This window comes from Saccopteryx leptura, chromosome 2 (assembly GCF_036850995.1).
Source record: "Saccopteryx leptura isolate mSacLep1 chromosome 2, mSacLep1_pri_phased_curated, whole genome shotgun sequence".
NCBI classification, from domain to species: domain Eukaryota; kingdom Metazoa; phylum Chordata; class Mammalia; order Chiroptera; family Emballonuridae; genus Saccopteryx; species Saccopteryx leptura.
In genome coordinates, this window is record NC_089504.1 from 59,924,710 (window position 1) to 59,940,275 (window position 15,566).

Below are 15,566 nucleotides of genomic sequence, written 5' to 3' on the forward strand. Positions count from 1 at the left end.
CACCAGCTTGGACCTAAGGTCGCTGACTCGAGCAAGGGGTTACTCGGTCTGCTGGAGGCCCGCAGTCAAGGCACATATGAGAAAGCAATCAAGGAACAACTAAGGTGTCACAATGCGCAACAAAAAACTAATGATTGATGCTTCTCATCTCCCCATTCCTGTCTGTCTGTCCCTGTCTATCCCTCTCTCTGACTCTCTCTCTGTCTCTGTAAAAAACAAAACAAAAAAAGTTAACTCTAAATAAAGGAGAGAGTTAGATCAATATCTTAGTTTGGAACTATGACAAAATTAATTTTTGTCAGATCGATGGTGAGCAAGTGTTTTTATTTCTTTGTTAACGAAAATCAGTGAAATAGTAAAATTGCATAAATATTCTACCACTTTAGTATAACACTTCATCTTCTATTTTAGTTTACATTTTATTTATGTTGTGATCTTTTTATTTGGAATACTACTTTTACTTTAGTTATCAAAGTCTTCAATTTATTTTCAAAAAGATTTTACAATTATAATGACAGTTCTATTGCATTAATGTACCATAATCTATAAAACATCTTTCTCATGTTTAAAATGTAGATTGTATCTAATTCCTTCTCACTTTAGATATCAGTGTAGTGAAATCTTTAAGCCATAATAAATTATTTCCTTGGGATAAATTCACAAGAATAACTAGGTCAAAGGTATGAACATGTTTGGATTTGGTGAATTTATCAAAGACTCTTTCTATATTATAACAGTAATATATAATCATCCTAAAAAATTAGAATGGTATGAATTATATAAAGTAAAAATGCAAATTCTCTGTAGGACCTTGGGCCCACACTCCAATGTGAGCAAAAGTTGTATAGAATGAGAAAAGAGGGTTCTGAGCAATAAAAGAAGGTAGAAGTAGTCAGGAAATGATGACATCGGATCATTTACAACAACGTGGATGGACCTTGATAACATTATACTGAGCGAAATAAGTAAATCAGAAAAAACTAAGAACTATATGATTCCATGCATAGATGGGAGATAAAAATGAGACTCAGAGACATGGACAAGAGTGTGGTGGTGTGATGGTTGGGGGGGGGGGGGAGGAAGCAGAGGGAGAGGTGGGGGAGGGGAGGGGCACAAAGAAAACAAGATAGAAAGTGTCGGAAGACAATTGGACTTTGGGTGAGGGGTATGCAACATAATCAAATGTCAAAATAACCTGGAGATGTTTTCTCTGAACATATGTACCCTGATTTATCAATGTCACCCCATTAAAATTAATTTTAAAAATGTAGAAGTGGTGACTATATAGTTGAAAAATAAAATGAAGGTGCTGGTTTACTTGTATGTTTTTTAAAAATGGAATCCAAGCAATTCCTTCTTGGGATAAGATGTAGAGATATCCAGTGTTGGTTTATAAACAGCTGGTTTGACAAAGTGAAGTTTCCTGTGTTAGATAATGTTAAGTGATGTTCATGCCCCTTGACTCCGATTAAGAGATGGCTGGAACCAGCGGGCCCCAGCTTTCCTGGGTTTAAGGGTCATTGAAGACTCCTTGTAGATAAGAGGGGAAATTGTATATTCTAGGCCCTGGAGTGATGACTAGACTGGAAAGCTGGGAGGGTCAGTGGAGGCAGTTTAAGTGTGGTAAGCAGACAGGCTTTTGGCTGCATGTCTGTGACCTAAGTATCTTTGAAATTTGATTTCATCTTCTAGACCTATGGCAGAATCAAGTCTGTGGTCTTTCCCATTTTTATGGGAATTGTGACTGAGCAAAGGGCACTCTTGACAAATGTGTTCATTTCCTTCAGTAGCCCTTGGAAGAATAATGGAATGGTATTCTCCATTTTGTTGGCTCATTAACTTGTTTTGAATTATTTGTCCCTAAAAGGAGGCATGTTCTGTGTTCTATATTTGCTCACTTTGCTACTCTGCCCTGAGTATAGATTTACCTTATCACTCTTTCCACCAGCCCTGTCTTCATCCCCAAACCTGAAGGGAAAGTTGGCCTGTCATGCGTCGTGGTTTTTAGACCTTTAAAGATGTTAACTGGCCCTGGCCGGTTGGCTCAGCGGTAGAACGTCGGCCTGGGGGGGGACCCGGGTTCGATTCCCGGCCAGGGCACATAGGAGAGGCGCCCATTTGCTTCTCCACCCCCCCTTCCTTCCTCTCTGTCTCTTTCTTCCCCTCCCGCAGCCAAGGCTTCATTGGAGCAAAGATGTCCCGGGCGCTGGGGATGGCTCCTTGGCCTCTGCTCCAGGCGCTAGAGTGGCTCTGGTCGCGGCAGAGCGACGCCCCGGAGGGGCAGAGCATCGCCCCCTGGTGGGCAGAGCCTCGCTCCTGGTGGGCGTGCCGGGTGGATCCCGGTCGGGCGCATGCGGGAGTCTGTCTGACTGTCTCTCCCTGTTTCCAGCTTAAGGAAAAAAAAGAAAAAAAAAAGATGTTAACTGTTAGTCTCCAGGGTCCCCTTTGCTAGTATTGGGTCAATTCCGCTGCTTTCTACCTATAAAAACAACTGGCAAATGAGGGAATCCTTTGGTAAATCATAGACACTGTTGCTACTGAACCAAGCAAGAATCCTGCTGATTAGACCACGTTCCTCATGAACACTGCATTAGTTTCCCATTTTTAAAATTGGGTGTCTAGACTTATCTCTAAGATTCTATCTAGGACACAGATGGGAAGAGGTGGCGGCCTCAAGTGATGGCTGAGATTGAAATAAAATTCACGAGACCCCTGTCCCCTGTCCGTCAAGCTTTTCAGATCTGTCTTAGCACTGGCCCCGTGCACAGAAGGTGGATTCCAAACAAGGAAGCCACTGAGAAAGTTATGCATCACTTTACTTTTTAATAAAATAGTGTTTATCTCATTAATAGGAGTACATTTATCATTCAGAACCTCAGAAACTAACTTTCTGACCTTCAGATGATAACATTTAATTTTCCAGGCATTTAAAAAAACTGAGTATTGAATATGTTTGTAGGACTAGATAGAAGGAATGGAACAAAGACTAGAATTTTATATATAATATACTTTAGACATTATTTGAAAGCTGCTACATTTTTTCAAAGAAGTTTCCCCTATTTGCCTGTCTTTTCTGTCTTCCTCAGAACAATAAACAGTACTAACTACTCTCATAGATAAGCAGCTCTGTTGTGTTGGACAGTAGTTATATCTTCATGTTTCTAGTCATAATCTCCCAAAACTACCTTTTATTTGACTGCAGAGTCTCACTATACTGTTTCACAGTAGAACCATACTCTCCTGGAACTAGAAGAACCTGAATAAAAGCTAGAGGCTCAAGATTTTTAGCCACTAATTTAGTAACAGTGTCTGTTGGCATAAACCTATTTATTCATATTATTAAAACTGTGATAACAAGAAATAAAAGCTATTTTAATAGAAAAGGAGCCCTGGCCTGTTGGCTCAGTGGTAGAGCATTGGCCCAGCATTTGGATATCCTGGGTTTGATTCCCGGTCAGGGCACACAGGAAAAACGACCATCTGCTTCTCTACCCCTCCCCCTTCTCTCCTCTTCTCTCCTCTTCTCTCCTCTTCTCTCCTCTCCTCTCCTCTCCTCTTCCTCTTCCTCTTCCTCTTCCTCTTCCTCTCCCTTTCCCGCAGCCATGATTCGATTGGTTCGAGCTTGTCAGCCCCAGGCGCTGAGAATGGCTCTGTGAAGCCTCCACCTCAGTCACTAAAAATAGCTTGGTTGTGATCATGGCCCCAGATGGGCAGAGCATCAGACCCAGACCGGGTTGCCAGGTGGATCCCAGTCAGGGCACATGCGGGAGTCTGTTTCTCTATTTCCCCTCCTCTTACTTGAAAAAGGAGAGAAAACAAAAAAAAAGGAGAAAGAACTCAGGAATGAATTATTTAAATATAACTAAATACATTGTAAATTTAAATATAAATACCATGTATTTCCTATTTAATATCAGAAAGCAATCAATGAATTCTGATCTCAGGAAAATAAGATAGTTACAAAGAAGGTACTTTATATTATCAGACCCATTTTAAAAACAATGTGATCCATTAGGACAATTACTTTAGTCTTTTTTTTTTTTTTAAGCAAGGCAGAGAAAGAGAGGGAGACAGACAGACAGGAAGGGAGAGAGAAGAGAAGCATCAATTCTTCATTGCAGCACTTGAGTTGTTCATTGATTGCTTTCTTACATGTTGCTTGTCCTGGGGGCTATAGCTGAGCCAGAGACACCTTGCTGAAGCCAGCAACCATGGAGTCATGTCTACGATCCTGCGCTCAAGCCATCAACATCGGGATTTTGAACCTGGGTCCTCAGCATCCCAGGCCAATGCTCTATCCACTGCGCCGTGGCCTGATCAGGCAGCCTTTTTTTTTTTCCTTAATCAGATTTCTGTGGGTCCTTCTGTAGGTAATTCATTTGTGTCGAACCCTTATCCTTTACTCTGCCTTTATTCTTGTTGTTGGATTTTCCTATAGCTTTTCTAAGCTAATATGACTAACAAAGAGGACAGTCAGAGGGTATATGTGTGGCTCCAGGAAATTTTTGTAGAGCCAATGCTCAAGCTCTGCACCAGGAGAAGGCAGGCCAAAGCACTTCCCCCTCAGGGCCCTCTGGCCCACTGGCCCCTCTCACCACCTCCCAGGCAGTGGTGATAGAGTATCTCCCCAGTCATATTCCAGCTGTCATCACCTTGACCACTTAATTTGTGTGCACACATGTCTGTACATATAAAAATACGTTTTAAAATAAAATCTCTTATTTGCAAAATGAACACACATATTACCTATGTTACCTCCCACACCAACCCACCCATACTTCTACATTCTACTTTGCTCATAAGAAATATTAGGGTTGGGGGGGGGGTGCTTTTGGCAGTTCAGAACCAAGTGTTGTGACGCTTGGGTGTAGGATTGAGAAAATAATTTTTTTATAATCTCTTTTTTAAATAGCCAAATATTGGAGGTAAGAAAGGGGATTTTGGTTTGATGTCTAAGATGCCCAGTGAAGAACTCTCCCCCCGGGCATCATTATCTGAACAACAGTAACTGAGTGCAGCTCGACAGCATATAGGCAGGACTTCCTAGGTAAGCAGATGTATGCTAAAGTGGTGGTGAGGTTGCCAACATCATCCTGCATATTTCTTGAGGGAGAAAAGAGAGCCTTTGAAATTTCAGTATTGTCTTCATGCCTGTTGCCATAACAGTTTATACTCTGCCTTCAAACAAGCCAATATTTTTTAAATGATATAAAAAATTTATAATTTAGAAACAAAAAGCATTTATCTAGAAATGGGACAAAATGTAAAAACAGTGTGACACTTGTTTTTTGTGGGATGGGAAATGAAGAAGTAGTCCTTTCAGTGGGAGAGGCCGCAGGCGTTTGACCAGACAGACACCTTAGGAGGCCATTCTGGAGTATGAAGAAGACAGCAGTTATAAGTGATGTAATATATTTGATGATAGCAGTTTCAACCCAGTTTAGATTCTCAGCAGTTCTGCTAGTGGGGGACTAACAAGTAGAAAGGGAACCCTGAGTCCCCTGTGTCAGGAATCGCCAGAGACTGTGATATGGTCCCAGCAAGAGCACTATACAAGAAATAGGATTTCATTTAGATGGACCCAATCTTGGTTCAGAAAGAAAAAAGTTTTTATGGTGGTTTAAAAGATGATACAAAGTAAAACTACAAGTCAGCGGTTGAGACTATTGGTACAGAGGGATATAGCAAGAGGAGGAGGTGAGGGCTGAGGATAGAGAGCATGTGCTGTGGAAGGTCTGTGAACACGCTGGAAATAGACCACTGGTTGGGGTCTGTGTTCCCTAGTAATCAAAGTGAAGAGGGAATCATGGCCAGATACATAGTTCACAGGGTCTTTAAGACTCAGTAAACTAGTTACGCAGGAAAAGCGTAGGTACCCATGACAGGGAACAAGGAGGCCCTGCCGTCAACAGCACACTGATAGTAAATACAGCCTTAGTCATTTTCTTGTTTGACCCTATAGTGCTCATTTTTATTTACCAGTTACACAGAATAATACATAGACTGCAAACTTTCTATTAATAACTTTTTTCCTCTTCTCAGTGTAAAATAAGTGATACTTCAAATGAGATTAAAAGCAGGATATACATATACTTCCTAAACTCTACCTTAGAAATAATGGGCCCAGGAGCTCTTACATTTCTGTGTAAAGGACTGTATTCACTAGATGGCAGTGTCAGCAGCCTTTTGGGAAGTTAAGTAGGATCATGAATCTCATAAGTTCTGAAAATGTGGAAAAAGTAGGAAAACCATTAAGTAAACATACAAGATCACATTTCTATACCCTGCCCGAAGAGAAGTTTCCATTTCCTCCTCCCTTTTTCTTTCAGGGCCAGGGAGGAGGTGCTATACGTGGAGGCTACAGTCTTGTCTGGGTGGCTGGCACATTTCACAGGGAGCAGATCTCTCAGCAAGACCCTCACTCAGCTCTGCAAGCCAGGGCAGCAGGGTTTCCAGACGCTCTCTTGCTGCTTTCTGTTTGAACCTTCGGATGTTATAGGGCAGGAGTTACCAGCCACGGCATAATAATGGTGAATTGATAAGGTGCAAAAATATTTAATAAGTGGACATAATTTTTAGACTCTCAGTATTGGCTTGTTTATCATTTCTAGCATCAAGGCAATGTGACCTCTCTCAGGAAATTAAGTGATTTATTTCCATTTATTAAAAAAAATTCTGCCCATTTACATCTTTGAGGAGAGATTACATACTTTTTCACAGTTTTTTAAATGAAAAAGTTGAATTTATTTTAAAATCCATACGGTATAAAATTAATAGCATTTGTTAAATTTTAGGATTCTATAGTATCTCTTGGGCAGCACATATTAAGTCATAGAAAAACTGATCTCTGTCCTGTTCCACCTGGCGCTGAATAGCAGTGCTACTGCTGGTGCTCTGAGTAGAACAGTATTTCATTGTATGGCACTGTGCCCTGTGCCACCGGGTATTCTGCATCTCTGGCTTTTGTTTCCTACTAAATATCAGAGTGCCCCTCAGTCACTGTGGCCACCCAATAATACACAGATCCCAGGTCTCCTTGGAGGGCAGCAGAGGCAGTAGGCAGTGACACTGCCCAGGGTTGAAAACTAGTGGTCCTAGATGGTTTGGTGTAAGTAAAGAAACTTGTAGGAGTTAGTGGGCATAATTTCTTAAAGCATGTACCGTACATTAATTAACTTTATATTTTAAAGGAATCACAACCCTGATATCTTAAACTTCTAGTTATTTGCATTTATGTATGGTTGCAATTTTAATTGTTTATACAACTTTTACAAAGTATAAACTTGTACCTATGATTTTTTGTTTGTTTGTTTGTTTTGTTTTGTTTTGTTTTGGTTAGAGAGTCAGAGAGAGGGACAGATATGGACAGACAGACAGGAAGGGAGAGAGATGAGAAGCATCAGTTCTTCGTTGCAGCTCCTTAGTTGTTCATTGATTGCTTTCTCACGTGTGCCTTGACAGGGTTGGCGGGGCTACAGCAGAGCGAGTGACCCCTTGCTCAAGCCAGAGACCTTGAGCTTCAAGCCAGCTACCTTTAAGCTCAAGCCAGCGACCGTGGGGTGATGTCTATGATCCCATGCTCAAGCCAGTGACCCCTTGCTCAAGCTGGTGAGCCCGTGCTCAAGCTGGCAATCTTGGGGTTTTGAACCTGGGTCCTTCCGCATCCCAGTCCAATGCTCCATCCACTGTGGCACTGCCTGGTCAGGCTGTACATATGTAATTCTAGGTATTCTTTTTATATAATCTTATCCGGTACTCTTTCTTGGATTCCTTATTCTTTTACTATTAGTCTACACTCATGTCCAGATAGTTCATTCTCCTCCACCTTGCTTCTCCCTCACCTTTTAAAATAACTTTCTTTTTAAAGAAACCATTTTTCCCATGTGAATTTTAGTATCATTTTAATTGAAATTATTAATATACAAATGACCTAGTGTTGAATAGTATTCTTGTTGTTTAGTCCATCTGGCATCATATGTTTTTTTTTTTTTGCTAAACTTCCCTTTTTTTCTCCCATAAACATTTTATTCAGTGGGAGGAAGCTTTGCCTTTTTTCTCTGACCCTTACTGATTTCACCTGCCCTTGAGGATGGTTTGCATACCCACATGCTATTCATTTTTAGATAATGCTAGTTGGAAAGAGGAGTAATCTTTTTCCTTCTCTTTTCCTTTTCTCATCACCTAGACTGATGAAAAACACCATTGAGCTTAAGGCCTGGACCTTAGGATTTCTGTTTGTTCCCATGGTACCTAGCAGAGGGCCTGTCCATAGCATACCTAGGTAAAGCATTGGTTGACTGGTATGTTCCCAGTTTACTTCCTGGTGGGTCTTTGAATTGGTACAGTTAATATCAGCTTCTAGAAACAGGTTAGGTCACCATAAAGTATGTCCAAGCAATTAGGAGCAAATTTTTTATCCAGCCTTTGATGTCTGAAGACAGAAGAAAGGGCCCTTGGCCAGGTGGCTTAGTGGTAGAGTTCTCGGTCAGGGCTCACAGGAGAGGCAACCATCTGCTTCTCCCCTCTTTCTCCCTTTCTCTCTCTCTCTCTCTCTCTCTCTTTCTCTTCCCCTCCTGCAGCCATGTCTCGATTGATTCGAGCCAGTTGGCCCCAGGCACTGAGGATGGCTCTGGTGGAGTTTCCACCTCAGGCACTAAAAATAACTCGGTTGCTGAGCATGGCCCTGATGGGCAGAGCATCACCCTGTAGGGGGCTTGCTGGGTAGATTCACATAGGGTGCATGTAGGAGTCTGTCTCTTTGTTTCCCCTCCTCTCACTTAAAAAAAAAAGAGACAGAAGATGGGGAGTAGAAGAGATCCCAGGTGGCGCATTACCTAACGAAAGATCCACGGGTAATAGAAGAGAGAAGAGAGAAGACAACTACAGAATCCAGGCAGAAGCATGCTGGCCTACTTTGGTCCTTGGTATGCCAGGTCCAAAGGCAATGCTAACTGATAATGTATGTTGTGCACCTGAGTTGGTGCCTTTTGCCTGCTCAGACAAGCCTCTTCGGGCTCAAAAGCCCAAGGAAAATTTCTCATGTTAAGGAGCAGCAAGGATTCTTCTGTATCCACCGTTCCGATGTTATCTCACCACCTGACACCATGATAGCAGCCCCCATCCCCATTCTTTTTTTTTTAATTAAGATCTTTTTTTAAAAATTTATTTATTTATTTATTCATTTTAGAGGAGAGAGAGAGAGAAGGGAGGAGGAGCAGGAACATCAACTCTCATATGTGCCTTGACCGGGCAAGCCCAGGGTTTTGAACCGGTGACCTCAGCGTACCAGGTCGAAGCTTGATCCACTGCACCACCACAGGTCAGGCCCCATCCCATTCTTATTCCCATTCCCATCCCCCACTGAAGCTCAGTGAAACATGCTGTTTAATGTTAAAGGGTTCAATCAACAAGATGGAATTTTGAGGTTTAGATAATTTTGGGGACTTATTAGGGCTACTAACCTCTTAACTTCTGCAGTCCCTAGAACTGCCTTATTGCAAGATATATCCATGGGATTAAAGTGAAGCTGAAGACAGTCTCTTCGGGCGAGCCTCGGGCTCGTTGATATTTTCTCTGCAACTGGATTAAAGATGGCAGATCTTGGGCTGATTGTTAGAATAGACACTTTACATGTTGATTAAATTGCTCTCAAGCTAAACAGCCTAGATCCTTATTTTACTTTACAAAACTTTTGTTTTGTTTGCCATTTCTCTAAGCTGTCATTTAACCTAAAATCTGGTTGCCTACACACTCTATAAGGAAATAATTGATTTCTATTCAATTGCCACCAACCAAATTTTACCATTGAATATCTTAATATACTACCATTTCTTCATCTACCCAGTCATCCGTCCAAGCTTTATTAAGTGCCCTGTGTAAAACACTGTTATTCAAGATAGTAATTATACTGCATGATCCAAAATCTTGTGATTCTCAAAACAAAAATTGATTTCCCAGTTGTCCTCCATGTGCCTGGTGGGCTGGCTGCCGCTCTGCTCTGTTGCATTCTGGTCTCTTGTTCAGCTCTCATTCTGTTGGTGGAGAAGCTCTATCTGCATCGTTGCTGTTCTTCAGAGCAGAGGAGGAAAAGAAAACAAGGTGAACTTCTAGCATGTTGAGCTTCCTCCTGGAACTGATATGTGGTCATTGCTTGAATGAGTTGAACAGGATAGGGTTATGTAATTCCCCCTTGGGAAGGGACAGGGAATTTTGATGAATAATAATGTGATCTACCATATGTTCCCACCCAGAAGAGCTTAATATTTTTGAAGAGTAGTTTGGTTCAGTTTTCAAAATATAATTCCTTAAATGAATAGTGAGTCAGTGTTTTATTTTCTTCCCCCCATTCTTATTTATTTATTTATTTTTATTTTAGAGAGCAGAGGGAGAGAGAGAGAGGTGTGGGGAGGAGCAAGAAGCATCAACTTGCAGTAGTTGCTTCTCACACATGCCTTGAGTGGGCAAACCCAGGGTTTCAAACTGGTAACCTCAGCGTTCCAGGCTGACACTTTTAGCCACCGTGCCACCACAGGTTGGGCTTCTCCCCCCATTCTCACAAGGAATATGCCTGATTCCTGATGTTTAATAAAGCATAATAATTATAATATATTTGAGCTATCTTGAAAGTTATTTTATTGTGGCATCATTTATCAGTTATAAGTGGCCTCATTTAAGAATTTGTGTTCTATACTCTGGTTTCTCTTCAGATCGCATAAATCTTTCGCCTTTTACTAAATTCCGTGGAGAGGAACAATTCTGAGTTTTGAACCAATTTTTTGAGGCCTTGCGTTTGTAAGGCTAGAAAAAAAAAAAGAATTTGTGTTCTAAACTGCATTTGTTGGCTTTGCTGTTAAACATTTATTTTTTAAAATCAGACATGTCTTCTATCTTGAAAAGCTAACTGGAATCTGTTGAAGGAAAAGATTGGGAAAAAGGAATGAGGAATGGCAAATTCTAGTATCTGGGTTTATTTTCTTAATGTAACGCTGGTGGTTGAGGCCAGGCTGGTTCGCATTTAATTCGGCAGGCGGTAGAGGAACTGCAGAGCTAGAAAGCATCAGGCCATCCGTTTATTGGAGGCTCAAGGCTCACAAAGACAGGTGAGCGAATAAACAAGGGAAAACCTGCTTTTCGCAGTGAAGGGCAAGGGAGCTGGAAAACCATACCTCGCAGTGGTGAGAGAGCAACCTGGGAGAGTATCTGTCAAGGCAGAGCACCCACTGCCTTGCAGACAATCCACACGTGGTGCTGTCCCGTGCTCACGCACTAATCAGGCAAAATGTTTGCAGCTGGTAAACCAGTGAGCAAGCCAAACACAGCTGTTTTCCCCACACTTAATAACCCCCCTCCCCAAATAAATGTCAGCACTTGCTCATGTGGTGTTTCTGTTTAGTTTTACAACTTAACTTTTGCTCTTGGCCAGAAGCCAGCCTGGCAGGAAAAGGTCCAGTGTCTCCGTTACAGCTCCTTGATGGTGATAAGGAGTCAGCTACTCTTGTTTCGTCTGGCTCAGGGGGATGGCATACAAGCAAATGGGCTGGTAGGAAAAATGACTTCCTGGGCTGAATTTATTCCCACCATCAGCTTAGGCAGATAGGCTGACGCTCCGGACCTATCTTCTTTGGCAGAAACTCAGATCAGCATGCTAGTTCCTGACACACACACCTATATGCACTTTGAATTACTAGTTCTGTTTTCCTCTTTTCTGCTCAGGTTTCTCAGGAGTAGGCTCCACTTAAGACTTATCACTTTTGTCAGAAAGAAAACACATAATTATAGAAGGACTATCTTACAGAAAGAGGGTGTGGGCAGAGGGAGGAAGAAATGAATCCTGGCTATTGTCAGTCACAGTATTTATGGAACCACCCTCCGGATGCCAAGCTTATTGTGGGCGGTTATCAAAGAAATTAAGTTTGGCCTACCTGTCTTTATATTATCCACTCAGCACACAAGACTGCATTTCATCCTGAAGATTATTTCCACTAGTTCTGCTGTGGAGTTCAGCTTCCTGTGGATAAAGAACAGTATTTCCAAGAATAAAATAGCTCTAGACCCCATGTGGCGTAACACTGTGGCATTCATTGAGAAAGGTAGAGTGTTTTTGGTTCCAGATCACATTTCTAATGCAAGAAACTAGTATTGTCTCGTCAAAATACTTATCAGAGCCTAATTCTTTTTACACAAAAAAAGTAAAATTTTTGAAGCATGCTCACTCCTAGGCACCATATTCACTGCTTCACATACACAGTAGGCATCCATGAAATAATTAAATTTTTTTTTTAATTTATTGATTTTAGAGAGAGGAAGGGGGAGAGAGACAGACAGAAACATCAATCTGTTCCCTGTATGTGCCCTAACCGGGGATCAAACCAGTAGCCTTTGTGTTCAGGCCAATACTCTTATCAACTAAGCTATCCAGCCAGACCAGGTCCATGAAATATTTTTTAAATGATACTTAATGATAGGGCTTGCTCAATTAAAAAAAAAATATCTCAAACCACAATGACCCAATTTGTCATTGGACCGGATGCTTTGATTCAGTTGGAAACGTGTACACCACTGGGTGGGGCAGGCAGCCTTTTATCTACTGGCTCCTAATATCTCATCTGTCCTGAGGCAAAATTGGCTCCACCCTTTTATCCCAAGAACAATCTGTGACTTCTAAATGTTTGAAGAAATTTACCTGCCACCTTAAAATAGAGAATACACTTATTGAAAAAGAGTAGTAGAAAATTAATGACCAAACTTTGCTTATTTGATTATATTGTGATTTAAAATATTTTAAAATTTTTAAATTTATTTAATTATATATTTATTTATTTTTGAGAAAGAGAGATAGAAAAAAAGAGAAACACCCAATTTGTTGTTCCACTTATTTATGCATTCATTGGTTGATTCTTGGTATATATACTGACCAGGAATCAAATCTGCAACCTTGGCATATTGGGACAATGTTCTAACCAACTGAACTACCTGGCCAGGGCAAGAAAGTATTTTTAAATGTGGACTTAACTTTTCTGAACTTAAATTTACTATCTGTTGGTGAAAACCCATAGTACCCTTAGGAGGAAAAAAAAATGGCCAAAACTAAATGCAGGTCTCTCTCTGTCTTTTTTTAAATCAAGTGAGAAGCAGGGAGGCGGAGAAAAAGGCTCCCACATGTGCCTTGACCGGGTGCAATTGGCAACCGCTGTCTGGGGCTGATGTTCTGCCCAACTGGGGCTGGTGCTCTGTTGCTTGGCAACCAAGCTATTCTAGCACCTAAGGTGAGGCCATAGAGCCATTATCAGTGCCCAGGGCCAACTTGCTCATTTGAGCCATGGCTGCAGGCAGGGAAGAGAGAAAGGGGGGAGAGGGAGGGGTACAGAAGCAGATGGTCACTTCTCTTCTGTGCTGTAAAGCCAGTAGCCAAGGCCACTATCACAGCCACCTGGCCCATGCAGGTTCGCATTAGATACGAGCAGATGGTAATGAAACAACAGAGCCACAAACTGGTGGGCCATAATCTTTAATCCTAGCTTGCACCCGGCGGGCAAGTATATCACACATTGGGCTCTAAAACCCACTCATTCAGTGCTCGCAAAGCTACTGACTTATCCGAGTTTCCTAGAATCAGGTTTCTAGCTCACTAGACTTATTCACCTCTGTTCCCCATCTTCTTTCTCCCTGCACAAACTGCAGAAACTGGCTTCTCACTCAACACTCCGCCATCTTGGCTGCTTCTCCTCTCCTCCATGTGGCCTTTCTGTGCTCTCTCTCTAATGCTAATCTTAGGAACCGAGAGAGAGCAAGCTCCGGGTCTGCCCCACTTTATATATAGTGTAGAAACCAAAACCTTTAATCCAATATACAGACCAGGAAGTCTCTAATACAAAGTCACTTATCTGAGGCATAATGGGATTCCTCATGAGAGTGCACCACCCTACATCAAAAAGGGTGGGAAAGGCTTAGTCCTAAAAACAAGCCTTAGGCTATAAGAATCCTGCCTGCTTACAGTCTGTCCACCCACACCCAATACAAACTATAAGCGAGCAAACATATATATTATATTTAAAAACTTATTTGACCAACATGTGCCCTCTAGGACTTCTACACACTGGGCTGACACTCTACGACTGAGCCAACTGTCCAGGGCCAGGCCTCTCTCTTTTTAAGGAAATGCTTGACCTTGTCAGTTAGGAGCCCCGTAAGTTCTTTCTTCAGAACCAAAACTTATCTCAAAGGACAGGGGAGATTTTAGTACTTTTGAATTTAGGAGCCTGGAGGTGAGTATCTTATCCATGCTTCAAGAATAGATTTTATAGCTTGACCAGGTGGTGGCACAGTGGCTAGAACATTGGACTGGGACGCAGAGGACCCAGGTTCGAAACCCCAAAGTTGCTGGCTTGAGCACGGGCTCACCAACTAGAGTGCGGGGTCACTTTCTTGAGCATGGGATCATAGACATGACCCTATGGTCACTAGCTTGAGCCCAAGGTCGCCGGCCTGAGCAAGGTGTCACTCACTCTGCTATAGCTCCCTCCCCCAGGCACATACTAGAAAGCAATCAGTGAACAACTAAGATACTGCAACGGAGAATTGATGCTTCTCATCTTTCTCCCTTCCTTCCTGTCTGTCTGTCTGTCCCTCTCTCAGGCTCTGTCAAAAAATTAAAAAAAAAAAAAAAGAACAGATTTTATTTTATAAATGTTATTTTTCAAGCCATGCAGTAGTTAGAGGTATCATGATGCATAGACTCGTTTACCTAGTTGGGTGGAAGCAAAGTAGGTTGAAATCAAGACTTCAGCATCTGAAATGAGCTGATGGCATAGCAACTTCTTCCTTGGGACAGGTAGCTATACATATAATTTTCCGTTTATATATCATCAAATTTGGTTTGGCCTAATTGATTCAAATTAAAAAATTGATTCAAATCAAAAATTCAAATTTTTTAAATGTGCATTTACACAAAGAAGAGTTGACAGTTCAGAATAGCTAAATCTTTCTTTCTTTTAGAATAAAATGAACTATCATATAATCATTATAGCTTTCCAGTGTTCAGTGTGAGGGTCAGGGTAAGTAATGCTATTTGATGATTGTTGGTCAAATAAATTTGTAAATATAATATATATGTTTGCTCACTTATAGTTTGCATTGGGTATGGGGGACAGGCTGTAAGCAGGCAGGGTTGTTATAGCCTGAGGCTTAATTTTAAGACTTAAGCTTTTCCCCACACCCTTGACTGTTGCCTGATAGGGGGTGGTGCACTCTCATGAGGAGTCCCATTATGCCTCAAATAAATGACTTTGTATCAGAGACTTCCTTGTCTGTATTTTGGATTAAAGGTTTTGGTTTCTACACTATTGTTGGGCAGATAAAATATATTATGCTCACTTTGTTAAAAATGGTGCTGCCCACGAGGAGGTCGTGGTGATATTAATGTGTGTTGGGGGTGGGCTAAAAGCAGGCAGAATCCTTGTAGCCTGGTGCTTGGTTTTGGGATTAAGCCTTTCCCACCCGTTTTGATGTGGGGCGGTACAATCCAATCATGCCTCAGAGAAGTGTCTTTGTATTAGAGACTTCCCTAT

At 41.6% G+C, this 15,566-nt stretch overlaps 1 protein-coding gene and 1 non-coding gene across 5 annotated transcripts in view; both read left to right on the forward strand.

Annotated features, from left to right (window-relative positions):
* KANK1 (KN motif and ankyrin repeat domains 1) overlaps positions 1 to 15,566 on the forward strand; it is a 249,516-nt gene that overhangs the window by 101,273 nt on the left and 132,677 nt on the right. The window lies entirely within an intron of this gene.
* Positions 10,687 to 10,799, forward strand: LOC136396396 (U5 spliceosomal RNA). The gene has a single exon (XR_010749684.1). It is a non-coding gene; the product is annotated as a U5 spliceosomal RNA (small nuclear RNA).